We start from the raw sequence: 14843 nt of genomic DNA, 5'->3' as shown, positions 1-14843 counted from the left end.
AGTAATACAGACTGTGTATATTGATTCTTCAGTATTTGAGACTGATTTTGTAGCCAAGTACTTGGTCACTGTTTGTATGTGTCGCATATGTACTGGAAAAATATGTTCTTGGGTGTGTGGTGGGTTCAGGGCTCCGTACCTGTCCATTAGAGCAGTCCTGCTAGTTGTGTGTGTCACGCCTTCTGTGTTCCTCATAGTCTTTTGAATTTGGGGGCGAGATGTAAATATCTCCTATTACGACAGTTGAGTGAGCTTGGGGGATTTTTTGTTTGTTTCGTAGCTTTGTCAAATTGATTCCACCCCCCCACCCCCAGTGAACTTGAGGGCTAATTTGTAAGGTGTGTATGGGCTTTATATCTTGCTGAAAAGTTCATTATTCCTTTGTTATTTAAGTTCCCCTGTAATTTTTACATGTTGTGTATTTGGTAGTATACTTTTTAGTATTCAGGTATTTGATATTAATTTTAAATATTAACTGTTTGTTCATATTTGCCTAGTGTATACTTATTTTATCCTCTCTCCTTTTTCTTTTGGAATGAGGTTTTTTGTTTGTTTTGTTTTGTTTAAGAAACATTACTGATACAGTTGAAGCCCATTGTATGCGCTTCACCTCTTTGTCCCTAGAGGTAACCAGTCTCCTGAATTTGGTGTTTATTATTCTATGAAAGTTTCCAAATGATTACTACATATGTATGTATGTATGTACCTATAAACAATGCACAGTATTTTTTGTATTTTTTTCAACTTCATATTAATGGAGTTGTACTGTACTTGCTCTGAAACTGTTTTGTTCAACATTATTTTCAGGGCTTTATCTATATTAATATATTTTGCTCTATTTTGTTGATATTTATTGCTTGATCAGTTTAGTTTTCATTATATTCCGTTGCATTCTAAAAGATAGCACTGCGTGGGTTATTCTCATGCCTGCTCCTTGAGCACATGTGCTGAGTTCTGGAGATACACCTTCAAGTGGAACTGTGGGTGGAAGGGGTGCCCCTCTTTAGCTCTACCAGCTAATCTGAATCACTCTCCAGAGTAGTTATCAGTCAACTCTAATTTTTGTTTCAGCCCTACTATGTCACTTTAAAAAAAAATTTTTTTTTAAGTATTTTTTTAAATTTTTATTTATTTTATTTTTGGCTGCATGGGTCTTCGTTGCTGCGCACGAGCTTTTCTCTGGTTGCAGCGAGCCGTCTTCGTTGCGGTGGCTTTTCGTTGTGGAGCACGGGCTCTAGGCGCACGAGCTTCAGTAGTTGTGGCACACGGGCTCAATAGTTGTGGCTCGCAGGCTCAGTAGTTGTGGCTCACGGGCCCAGTTGCTCCGCGGCATGTGGGATCTTCCCGGACCAGGGCTCGAACCCGTGTCCCTTGCATTGGCAGGTGGATTCTTCTTTTTTTTTTTTTAAACTGATTGAATGTGGTTTGTATTTTTTTTTTAAACTGAATATGGTTTGTAATTTTTTTTTTTTAAGCTTGTGATACTAGTTATTTATTTATTTATTTATTTATTTTTGACTGTGTTGGGTCTTCGTTTCTGTGCAAGGGCTTTCTCTAGTTGCGGCAGGTGGGGGCCACTCTTCATCGCGGTGCACGGGCCTCTCACTATCGCGGCCTCTCTTGTTGCAGAGCACAGTCTCCAGACGCGCAGGCTCAGTAGTTGTGGCTCACGGGCCTAATTGCTCCGCGGCATGTGGGATCTTCCCAGACCAGGGCTCGAACCCATGTCCCCTGCACTGGCAGGCAGCTTCTCAACCACTGTGCCACCAGGGAAGCCCTATGTCAGTTTTTTTAAGCCTGTTTTTTATATAGCCCAGTGATATATTTTTAAAAAATTCAATCTGAGAGACTGTCTTTTACTAGGAGAATTTAATCATTGGGGAATTTGAATTTTTATCTACTATCAGGCACCAGCCTGGTTCAGCCATTCGCAGGAATCAGGGCATAGGTCACAGGCATGCCCCTTTGCCATGGGCTTTTGGGAGAGGCAGCACTTGTCCCACACAGGAAGCAGTATGGTGGTCAGATTTCCCAAGCATGTATAGTGTCACCTACTCCTTATAGGGCAATGTGAAAAGAGGATACCTGCCAATAACTCTCATTTGTGCAAATGAACAATTAATTTAAATTCCTGAGTTTTCTCTTTGTAAAATGTGTACAGTACCAGCTAGTACACTCTATAAGGTTGTTCACCAGTGCTCTAGCACTGGTTTTTGGGTTTTTTCCCCCTAACTTTGTAGCTGTCTTTGAAACTCAAGTGTCAGTGATTTGTTTCCCTTCGTTTATTTACAGTTGATAAATCAGTGTAAGTGGTGCCTTTATGCTTGCTCTGCGTCCTCCGGCATTATTAACATTGATGGATGGCTCCCCCTTTAGCATTTGTCCACCTTTAGCAATAACTACTACGCATCTAGAAGGCAAACAATATATTATTCTAAGTCCTTTCTGGGTATTTAGCTTAGACAGCACTCTTGAAAATTGTCTAAGAGCCTGGTATTTGTAATTAGAATATCTTGATTAGCGTGGTAGCTCCTCTGCTTACTTGTCCCTTGGTAAAGTTCAGATGTCTTCAACTTCAGTTTTCTCATCTAGAAAAAGTTAGTAGTAATGTCTGGCTTATCTGCTTCACAGGATTTTTGTGAGTTTGAAATAAACATTGTGCACAGATGCCTTTAAGCTGCAAAGTGCTTCATTAATAGCAATATTTTAGAGATAATTTTTCTAATTTGTTGAGTATCCTAAAATTAAGTTAGTTGGGGAGGTCTTGCCTGTAGAAAAAGCTGTTCACCATGCTGACCTCAAACTGTAGTTACTTGAGTTGAAGGAAATAAGAGCACATGTTAACAGGCAAAACGGCAGTTCTTTGATCCTGAAATTCTTTCTGGATTGCGTAAAAGAAAAAGTCTTTTCCAAACCCAGATGTCCTCATGAGCCACTTGAGATTGAGAAGAATATCAGGTAGGAGGTGCTCTTTTTCAGTGATCTTCAGGAAGGAGGTGGTAAGGCTCATAGTGGGCTCCTACACTCACTCTTGGTACCTTGATATGCCTCTTGAATGGTTTCTCTCAATTTTGAACCCTTTTGGAAAGAGGCAGTTCTGTAGATGTACAGAAGTCTTCAGTATAAATGAATCTATTGATCAAAGGTTATCTTCTTATCTCTTTGGATGAAGTATTGTTGTTTCAGTTTAAACCATTTCAAAGGGCAAAGTAAAAGTACATGTGTCCAAAATCACTTATGGCCAAAGCTTTACTTGATACAAAGATTAATAAATAGGGAAATTAGTTATTAGTTACAAGTTAAAGCAGTAGTAGTTGTATGCCTGGTGAGTTGATTGACCAATCCTTTAAGGAAGGTATTTGCTACACTTTTTCAGGATAACCTTTGGTATGGGGTGAAGAAATTCTTCTGGTTTTGCAGCTACGTGGATTTTTAACTGGTTGAATAAAGGACTGCCCATGTGGGCAAGCTGGAGGGAGCGTGCTGCTATACTCAGTCCTGGATTTTTATGTTTCATATTGGCAACAACTTGGATAAAGTCCACTTGGCTTGAAAGAGCTGATGTGTGGGTTACACCAGACAGAATCCAAAATGACCTTGACAGGCAGAATGATTGGCTAAATTTAGCAAAATGGAATTTAATAAAAATGAAGTGAAAGCCCTATATTTACGTTTAAAACAACCATACAAATACATGATGGTCACCTGGTTAAATAGCAGTACATGTCTAAACCTTAAAAGTTTTACATGACTAGATTCAGTATGAGTCAGATGAGTAATAAAGCCAACGAAGGAATAAATGTGACTCTAGGTTAGTAGAAGTGTGATGTACAAACAAGGCAGGTAATGGTTGTACTCTGTCAGGACTCAACTGCAATTCGCTTATGGAAACTCTTGTTTCAGAGGGATATCTGCACATTGGAGTCTGTGCTCAGAGACCAGTCAGGATCTCTGTCAACCATGACATTTTAGAAATGGTTGAAATAACTGAAACATTTTAACCAAAAAAAAAAAAAGACTTAAAGGAGAATATAATAATGACCTTCAAATAACTTAGGTGACTGTTGTATAAAAAAGGGCTTAAACTTACCCTTTGTGGCTTTTCGTGGCCAGAACCAGGACCAGGAAGAGAAGACTGCCTGTGAAATGGAAAGAGTGTGTTCAGTGGTGAGTTGGTCTGTTACTGAGGCTGTTCATGCAGAGGTTTGACTGACACATTAGGGCTTGGAAGATAGTATTTATGCAAACAGTAGGGGATTGGATTTGAAGTTTTTTCTCTTTTTAAAGAAATGTAAGATACTATGTGAGCATTCCCTGTGCTGGAGTTAGAAAAGTGAACAAGACTGCCCCACCCTAGAGGGGAGACCAATTTGCCACAGAGATTATAAGATGATGTAATAGAGATGTGTATGTACAGAGAGTACTAAAGGAGCATGGAGAAGATTCATTCTGACTGGAGTGAGTGGCTCATGACAGATTCAGATTTTTAGTAAACATTTATTGAGCACCTACTATATGCTGAATACTGTTCTATGGCTTTCATATGTTTCTCACAGTAATCCTAAATAGCTCTTGGCCACATTTTACAAATGATAGATCAGATGTGACTTGATCAGGCATGGTCTCGTTTGTTTGAGAAATTCTGCATCTAATAATCCCATAGAATCAGTTTGTACTTTTGCCTCTATTTTTGTATTTGTTATGTGTGGAGAGCAGAGAATTGAGCTGAGCTCCTCAGTCTTTTATTTCACCAAGAAGGGCAGATGACTTTATACCAGGAACATGATCCGGAGTGTGGCCGTGTAGAGTTTTTGTCAGGGTTTCTGGGAGCTGAAGACTGAAGGAATCTGGGGACCATATACGGTGAAGAGCGTTGTGTGGTGCAGTTTCAAGAGTCGGTTTTGTATCCTCTGGACAGCTTCACAGAAGAAGCCTTATTCCCCGTCTCTAAATGGGATAAATTTCAACCCTTCACGCAGGTTTCTGACAATAGTTATTGAGGTCTTTCCACCGTTTAACCTTATTTTCTTTCTTGGTCTTTTTTTCCCCCGTCCTTTCTGGCTTAGAGTTTCCTTTCTTGGAGAATTTACCTGAGAAATGGAAAAATCATACTGTATTTGAGCGTGAATATGTGAATTTTGAGCCTTAGCCATGAGTAAGTTTTGTTAAAAGAACTGCTGATTACTTATTCTTTAGTGGCTTTTAGGAGTTAAAAAAGGAAATCAAAATCTTCTATTTCACAACACATTATTTTACTTGCAGGCTTCTAATTTTCTTAGCAGACCAATATTTAATGTAACTATTTCTGGTCACACTAGAAGTTTTGCTAGTTATTTAAATGCCACATCACTATGGAGGTCACTGGCTGAGGCCAGTAAAAGTATTGCTTATATAGTGTTTGATGCTAAAATAGATTCTTTGAAAAACATTTTTTATTATGGTAAAAATGATGAATACTTATGGTAAAAAATGAAAATTTAAATACTCCACCATTTTACATAGTATAGTAATGGTTTGTGTATCCTTCTAGAAATTTTCTGTACATCTTTAAGCCTGCGTGTGTGTGTGTCCCAATCCCACCAATATGATTATACAAATTGTGCTGTTCTATACCTTTATTTTTTTCACCTCAGGGTAAATCTTGGGTGTCTTCACATATCATCACATAGAAATCTGTCTCATTGTTTTAAAAAACCTGCATAGCTGAACCGTTACGAGTTCAGTCAGTTCCTCATTCTGTTAGTCCTGGTCTGTGGTAGCAAACAGCAGACACCTACAGTGGTTAACTTCAGCAGAGGAGGATTTTATTGTAAAGATTGGACGCTCCATAGAGTTAATAGGAAGGCAATATAATCAAGCTTGGAAATGACAAAACCAAGGAAGGCAAGGCACAGCCAAACTCCTGCTGAAGCAGATGCTGATGCATTGCCAGTCGTCTGTCACCTCCTCTGTAGCCACCGTGGATTCTCGCTTGTTGGTCCCTGATATTGAAGTATTCCTTCAAGATTCCAAATTCTGAACAGGAGCATCTGATTGGCTCAGCCTAGGTCCCATGTGACCACAATGGAAGGTCACAAATCACCTTCCATTAAAAGTAAGAATTTAGAAAGAATATTTAATTTTGAGCTCGGTATATATTTCATGTACTTAAATTCAACAGGCTAGTCTCAACATTACCTTTGTCGACTTATACCAAGTCTATGTTTGGGGGTTTAGCAGCTTGATTTAGTTACTGTTATCACATACTTCTTATTAGTTTAATCTGGCAGCTGCTTGAAATAGATCTTTCTGCTTACGGCCTCTAATTTGGTACCCATTTATATCGTAACGTACTACTTAGAGATCATGTACAATAAACTTACTGTACAGTAATTATTTTGTACATTTACATGCAGACACCTTCTTCCTTCCCATAGCATCATGAAAAAGTTTCCTCTTTGAACTACTTCATTGAAATCTATTTCTGAGATGCTGTAGTTCTTATTTGGAATCTTTACCTATGAAAGGATAGGAAAATGGTCAGATTAAAGTATGTTAATATACCTGATATATTCACTGGAACATTGTTGTTTGGGATAAAGTCAACATCGAGGAAGTTGTATATTCATTTTTTTTAAAACCTTTTTCCTTCATTAAATTTCTGCTCTGTCAGAGTCATTTAGCTTATAGAACATTTCCCTTCTTCCTCTTAGTATTGCTGCTAATAACATGGGAAGTGAGATATCTTCTTTTTAGTTAGGAGAGGTATTGGTTGCAAGTAGTAATATGTATCTGAGAAGAACAAACTCAGGAGGTTGGATAGTATAGTGGAAAAATATGGCTTGGAATTTAAAAACCTGATTCTGACTTTCAGTTCTGCCTCTTACTGTGTTAACTTGAGGCATGTCACTTAAGCCTCAGTTTCTTCATCTTTAAAATGAGGTTATCGGGAATTCCCTGGTGGTCCAGTGGTTAGGACTCAGCTCTTTCACTGCTGCGGCCTGGGTTCAATCCCTGGTCAGGGAACTAAGATCCTGCAAGCCACACGACATGGCAAAAAAAAAAAAAAAAGTTATCATTCCTGCTTTACTGATGCCATAGGCTTACTGTTATGGTCAGATAAGATTGTGTGTGAAGAGGGAGCTTATTTTCACCTTCAAAATGTCAAAAGTCAGGCATATATTTTACATTAAGACAAGAGTATGTTAGCATAAACTCAATTGTAGAACTCCATAGCTGCAGTAAAAACTACTCGTCTATAGCGAAGCATGTCCTTTGGGTATTTGGCAGGTATCAGGTAGTCTAGCTGTTCTAAGCTGGGGAATTGCCAAAGATACTAAGTGGAAACCAGGATAACCCTGTTTTGAACTTAACCTGTACCGAGGTGAAACATACTTCACTGTTTTCTGTTATACCAAGCATGTAATGGCGTCACACCAGTTGTGTAGCTGGAAAACTAAAGAGGATGAGACACTGAAACCAGCATTTTAATTGGTTATATCTAGGCCCGTGGTTCTCAAACTTTAGGGCGCATGAGAATCACCTGGAGAGCTTGGTAAAACACTGCTTTCAGGACTCCAGCCCAAAGTTTCTGACTCACTAAGTTTGGGGCGGGGCTGGTGATTTGCATTCTAACAAGTTTCCAGAGATTGCTGATGTTGCTGTTCTGGGGACCAAACTTTTGAGAATCAGCGCTTTAGGGAAACCATATAATTCATCGTCCAAGCTGATCCCTAATGTATCAGGACACCAGGGATAACTAAGCCTGTCCCTGGCAAACCAGGATACAGGGTCATCCTAATTTTACCTATTTGAAAGATCTTTTTGCCCAAGAGGTTTATGTAATAGAATTGTCACCTAGTAGATGACTCATGGTATGCAAGGTATATTTATTTATTTATTTATATGTTAAATTGCCAACTGATGATTGAGTCATATTTTTCCCTTGATCCCTGTTCTTGTAAATGTTCATCAAATGAGAATAGAAGTATTCTAGATTCTTTGGCTGATTCGTCTTGCCGTGTTTACTAACATAAATATTGTGGATGGGTTCTTTCATTGGATATGTGATTGGATGAGATGCTGGAGAATAATTTCCAAGTTTGTTTTTTACACCCTGCAATAACATATTACATTGCAACCCAGGGTTCAGATATGTGTGTAAGTGCACATATATGTCTAAAACAATAGTTTCCAAACAGCACTCATCCTAACTTTATTTAGTACATACAGTCTAATATTTGCTCGTTTGTTCTAGTTCATTTTTTTAATGCTAGTTGTAATCCAGTAAATTGATTTCATGACCTAACTGGTTACAGCCTACTGTTTAGAAAACACTGCACAGAGGACCTGTTTGGTTCCAGCATACTGAGACATTCTGAGATTCTGAGAGGTAGTTATACTTCAGTTTTCTTCGTTCTGATTCTTCTCACTCTAAGCCATTTTCCACCATTAAAACAAACTAGTTCAGGAAAGTCCCAAGAGTGGGAGGAAAAAAGGAAAGAGATGCTATTTTTAACCACATTCTGCTGTCTTACTTGCTATTAAATTTAATATTCTGTCGTTTATTCTCTATGTAAATTAGCAAATGCTCCATTTTATTTTTCAATTTTTTTAAAATGTAAATTGCACCTAGCTTTGTTTTTGTGAAAATATTGCACAAACTAGGTCTTTCCTAAGGATATCTAAACTCGGCTTATGTTTAAAAAAATCCTTGACTTAACCAAGTTGAATTTGTTTTATTTTAATGAAGCATGTATTCTAACCTTATGAGTTCTGTCCGTCAGAATCCAGCTAGGAGACAGAAACCACACAGGAGTCTGAACAGGGAAGGTCTGGTGTAAGGAAGCACTGACTCTAACGTGGGATTAGAGTAAGAGAACTCTAAGAGTACAGCAACAGCGGGTAAAGGGCACAGCCACTACCCCTAAGACTGAGGCGGAACAAGGAAGGAAGGAACAAACAAATCTGGCATCCAGACCTCTCTGGAGGCTTGCAGCTGAGGCCCACCTGGTGGCCGAGAATTGCACTTGAAGGGCCATGATGGGTTGGGAAGCTGTGGGAAGCCTTCTGTGGGGCGGGGCTGCACCTGGGAGCCCCTGAGAAGCAGCCTGAAGGGGCGCTGGGGGCCAGTGGCCACAGAGAGCTGGAGTGCTACTTTCTGCCGATGGCACTTCCTGTCATGCCAGCTGTCAAGGGAGAGACGTCCTCGTCTCTCCAGCAGGCCAGAGAGGGTCTGGAGCAGGAGGCCCTTGTCTGATAACGGGCACACCAGTGCACTTGCTAGAGACCTGATGTTTTCAAAGGGAAATTACACTTAAATTAGGGGCAGATACTATTAGCGATGCAGTTCTTAATTTCATGCAGTCACGTTTTCATTCTCTAGCATCATTTTTCTATCTGAAAAAGCCACTATTGGGAATAAAAATTTTTTTGAGAAATTGACTTTTTAAAATGTAGACTAAGTTTGTCATTAAGTAGAAAAGGCAAGTGTGTCATTTTGTGATCTTTTCAGCGAGCATGCGATACACATTCTCTTCACTCACTGAGCATCTGCTTTCTAAGCCAGGCCACAGAACAAAGTGATTTTCCGCCCCCAAGGGAGGCAGGTAGATGTGTGAACTGATAATAAAAGTTTAATGTGAGAAGTGCTTAATAACGTACGTGTAGAGTACTGTGCTGTAGCATGGGATGATGTGTTGGTCTGCCTCTGCGTACTGGGAAAGGAAGAAGAAGCACAGACGTGTTACCTTTTATTCTCTGCATGCTGTTTCTTTTATTCCTCACAGTAGCCTTCTGAATAAGGTGAATGGTATGATCACCATTATACAAATAAGCAAACAAGGCCTAGAGACCTGAAACAACTTTTTCTACCAGCGTCACACACAGGATCCAAACGTAGTCCAGTATTTATCTCTTAAACTGGTGGTGTGTGTTGCAGTGCAGGAGGCTGCAACAGGAAAAGTTTACCAAATGTAAAATACAGTTCTAAGAAGAATTTAAAAAGTGAATCAAGTGTGTCCCTGCCCTTAAGGGGTTTTTAGTCTAGCAGTGCTGGTAGAATGTCATAAGGGCTCTGATTGAGGTCCTGGAGAAAGCTTGGAACTTCATAGGGTCCAGAGTGCCTTCCTCCTCGGAAAACTTAGGGTAAGATGGCATTTGAGCTGGTTCTAGAAAAATGAGTAGGGTTTAGACAATTAAAAATGTTAAATAATCAAAATGTAAAGCTAGGAAAAAACCAGAAAGGTAGTTGTTGTTTATTACACATCTGCTAAGTGCCATACCTTGTACTTTCCTCATTGTAAACCATTCAGTTTAACCGTAGTATAGACCCTGTGTCAGACAGTTAGTGGAAATAAGGAAAGATAAGTTCATTAGACATGTTGGACTTAGGTAGGTACTAGGTTGTGACAGGTTAAGGTAGAGTTTGAACTTTATTCTGTAGACAGTAGAAAATACTGAAATTTTTAAAGGAAAGAGTACAGGACTAGAGTTACGACTAAATTAGAAATTAAATGTGTATATACACACACACATACACATGTGTATGTATATGTCTATATATATTCATGTTGTAATACAGCGGCAGAGACATACTAGATGTTAAATGTAATCCTTCTATCTTTTCTCATCCGTCTCTGGTGCAGTCATATGTAGGACAGATTAGAAAGATGGGGTGTAGCTGGATGGTTACTACAGTGGTCCAGGTAGGAAGTAATGAAGGCCTTATTTAAGACAATGGTAGTGAAAATGAAGAGGAGGATACTGGTGACAGTTGGAATTAACAGGATTTAGGGGAGGATGTTGTAGGGAGTGAAAAAATTAAAACATTTTCAGGCACTTTTCCATCTCAGAGGAGTACATACTCCAAATGTGAGCTCTTTTTCATATATTTTTTAATATAAAAGTAACGAAAACACATGATACTGTTAAAACATTATAGAAGGGCAGAAGACTGGATGTCAGGGGAGGTGAAATATGACATCATACAAAGAGAAACCAGGCATACAGAGAATACAGAGGTTAAAACTTTGATAGCCTAGAGGATCGGGCTACCCAGTGACTTCCTTCCAAAGGGTCTAGTAGGAAAAGGGGAGGGCAAAAGGATTACTTCACAGTGGGGAAACTTGGCAAACTGCCTCAGCCAGGTGACCAAAGTTACCATCAGCAATCATCAGTCATGTTGATAGTATGTACCCTTTTGATGACAATCATACTCTATCTCTGTCGTCTCCTCCCAAACACCCGTATTCTAGTCAGTCACAGGGAAGAAGAATCAGACAAATCCCAGCTGAGGCACATTCTACAGTATACCTGACCAGTACTCCTCAAGACTTTTGTCCAGGTCATCAAAAGCAAGGAAAGTCTGAGACACTATCACAGCCAAGAGGAGCCTGAGGAGACACGACAACCAAGTGTAATGTGGTGTCCTGGATGGGATCCTGGGACAGAAAACAGAGGTAGAACCTAAGGAGGAAAAAATCCAAACTGGGGAGGAGGTTTCATAGAGAATGCAGGGTAAGAAAGAAAGTGCCAGGTTAAGGCTTCTGCAGTCCCCATAGTGGCTGAATAAAGAGAGTGGTTGGAGCTCTTCTACGCCTGTGTTTTATCCTTCAGTGAGGCCTGCCTTCTTCATCTGTTGGTCTGAGCTCAGGTCTGGATGTGGTTCCTGGAGCCCATGCCACACACAGGGTGAGGGAGATCACAAAAACCTGGCAGTGTTCCTTCCTCTTGAATTTACAGCAGAGGATATTGTATTTTTCCCGGAAGCCAGACAATTATATTGATTATGTTATATACACACACAGCCAGGAAGTCTCCATATTTAAGAGTCAGAAGAATACCTAACTCACTTTGTGAAGGTAGGCGTGCACTGTGGAAGCTTCCTAGAGGCTACAGCATTTGAGTTGAGTTTTAGAAATAAGTAGCTGTTAGCTAAGTGGACAAAAAGTCACTGAGTATTGGAGAAAGAGCTCTTAAAGTATGCTAAATAAATATGTGCAGAGGCCTGATGTATAAGGAGTACTAGCCTAAGGAATCAGAGACTTTCAGCTGAGGTTGTCTGCTTTACTCATTTTCATGGTTTTGGTCTCATCTCAGAAAAAGTGTTTTAGTACTTGGGGTACTTTAATATTGTAAAACGAAGATAAAAGCGGTAGATGATTTGAATTTTTTTTAATTTATTTATTTATTTTATTTTTGGCTGTGTTGGGTCTTCGTTTCTGTGCGAGGGCCTTCTCTAGTTGTGGCAAGTGGGGGCCACTCTTCATTGCGGTGCGCGGGCCTCTCACTATCGCGGCCTCTCTTGTTGCGGAGCACAGGCTCCAGACGCGCAGGCTCAGCAGTTGTGGCTCACGGGCCTAGTTGCTCCGCGGTATGTGGGATCCTCCCAGACCAGGGCTCGAACCCGTGTCCCCTGCATTGGCAGGCAGATTCTCAACCACTGCGCCACCAGGGAAGCCCCGACGGTAGATGATTTGCATCAAGGGAAGGAGGACTAGTTCTCCACATCTTCCTATTTCCTTTTCATTTTATTGATTCTTTAGCAAGTCTTTCAGCCTTGTCTGAGTATTTGTTTCTATACCTTCCAGTTTTGAGGAAAAGATGTCTTACGTTCTTAAAGCTACGTCCTCTTGAGAACTTTCTTCAGTTTCTTTATTACTAAGCTCAGTGCCTGGAATATAGTGAGTACTTAATAAATATTTTTTGAGTGACTATCTCTTTCCTACCCTCCTAGCCTTCACTGAGAGATTTTTCAAATAAATGCTCTGTATTCCTTGCTTCCTTTTTCCCTTATTACTCACTCTTAATATTTCTGGTGTTTGAGTCTCTTTATTGATTACAGTAGGAATTATTAGAGACGAAGTCAACAAGACTGGGAGACGAGCAATGTAAAAATCTAAGGAGAAAAAGGAAGGCAAGATTACTCTTGATAAGTGCATTGGTTTTCTAGCGCAGCTTAACAAATTATCAGAAAGTTGTTTCAGGACTTAAAACAATAAAAGCCTGTTTCTCTCACAGTTCTGGAGGCCAGAAGTCTGAAATCCAGGGATAGGCAGGGCCATGCTCCCTGTGAAGGCTCCAGGGAAAATCCTTCCTGCTGCTTCCAGCTTCTGGTGGCTCTCGGTGTTCCTTGGCTGTGGTAGCATAACTCCAGTCTCTGCCTCTTGTCTTCATATGGCCTTCTCTCCTGCATATCCATCTGTCATTGGAATTAGGCCCAACCTGAATCCAGGCTGATCTCATCTCAAAATCCTTAATTATATCTGCAAAGATCCTTTTTTCAAATAAAGTCACATTCACAGGTTCCGGAGGTTGGGGCTTGGACATATCTCTTTGGGAGCCATTCTCACTACAGTAAGCCACCAGATCAGTATCTAGTTGCAGTAATTGAGAGGATTGCTATCGTACATGTGAGGGGGATGATGTTTGGAAAACCAGCAGCATGAAAACAACTCTGAAGTCATTTTATTTAAAAGAAAATTATAGATTGTGACTATATTCTTCAGTTAATTTTAGAAAATATATATATCTAAAAATTTGAACTCAAGGTCAGATGAGTTTGGTTGGAGATTTTGCTCCTCAGCTGTATTCATCCTGAAGAATCCTCTAACATTTTTATTGAAACTTCTGAATTTGCAAAATTCAAAATTTTTGCATTTGAGCCTTATGATATTCCTTTGAAGTAGGAATGCCATGTTTTCTTTTTTCTATTTTACAGATGTGGAAATGGAGCTTAGTTTCTGTAACTAATTTGTCTGAGGTCACAAGTTATGAAATAATACAGGTGGACTTGAATACTGGTGTTACAACTGTAAAGCTTGTATTCTTTCTAATGTCTATGCTGAGTTTATTAATTTTCTGTTTAAAAAGAGCAGCAGACTTTACTATTTTTTCATGTTTCACCGGTTTTTCGATTTGGAGTGTTAGCACAAAGGATACAGTTTTCTGTGTTTGCAAAATAAGCTACTAACATTTAAACCAATTCGCCATATCTCTGTATGATCTGTATTTGAGGTCTGTCCATTCTTTGATATGATTTTAAAACATATTACTCTTCAGTGGATTACTTTCAGTTACGAGGATAGGTCATTCATTCGTGGTTCGTTACATTTTGTTTTTTGAGAACCCAGTATAGTAGATGACAGTATGCAGCCATGATTTCAGGATGACAGTTGGACAAAACTTCAGTAGTTAGGAATTGGTCTTTTATATTTTTGCTTTTTCCACATCTTTTAAATTAAAGCTATTTGTCTTACTATTTTAAAAATGGAGCCATCATCAGTTTTTTTAAATTATCTTGAAGTTGGTGGAAATCGGTTTAGGACTAGGAAAATAAACTTCAGTAGAATACCTAGCACTTATGCCAGTGTTCCTGTGGAGAAGGACCCGTTTCCTAAAAAAAAAAAATCACTGGGAGGTTTATTAGATTCTTGGGCCTAACCAAAGACTTAACTGAATCAATCTGTGGGGTGGGATTTTACGAATCTGCGTTTTTAATGAGTGTTACTTGTAATCATGTGGCATTGATGTGGTAGTCAGATAGTCAGTTCTCACCACAACACTGAGTCCTGCTGAGGACAGTGTGTTGGACCCTGAGTAAAGGAAGAAGGTAAGGTGACTTCATGGTAGGAACTCTAACAGCAGCATTATTAGGTGCAGTAATTTGTATTAATTAAAGAGTGGTCAAGTACCTAAAGCAGTCTTGAGAAAGAAGGACAAAGCTGGAGGCACCACACTCTACTTGATTTCAAACTATATTAGAAAGGTATTGTAACCAAAACAGTATGGTATTAGTATAGAAACACACATAGATCAATGGAACAGAATAGAGAAACCAGAAATAAACCCACACATATATGGTC

The 14843-nt window shown here is 39.4% G+C and overlaps 1 protein-coding gene across 5 annotated transcripts in view; it reads left to right on the top strand.

Moving 5' to 3' along the window:
* Window positions 1–14843, top strand: part of RAB2A (RAB2A, member RAS oncogene family) — a 76126-nt gene that overhangs the window by 9460 nt on the left and 51823 nt on the right. The window lies entirely within an intron of this gene.

This window comes from Balaenoptera borealis (genome assembly GCF_965194805.1).
Source record: "Balaenoptera borealis genome assembly, chromosome: 17".
Taxonomy (NCBI): Eukaryota; Metazoa; Chordata; class Mammalia; order Artiodactyla; family Balaenopteridae; genus Balaenoptera; species Balaenoptera borealis.
Note: the sequence above shows the minus strand (reverse complement) of the source record. Positions and strands in the feature narration are given on the sequence as shown.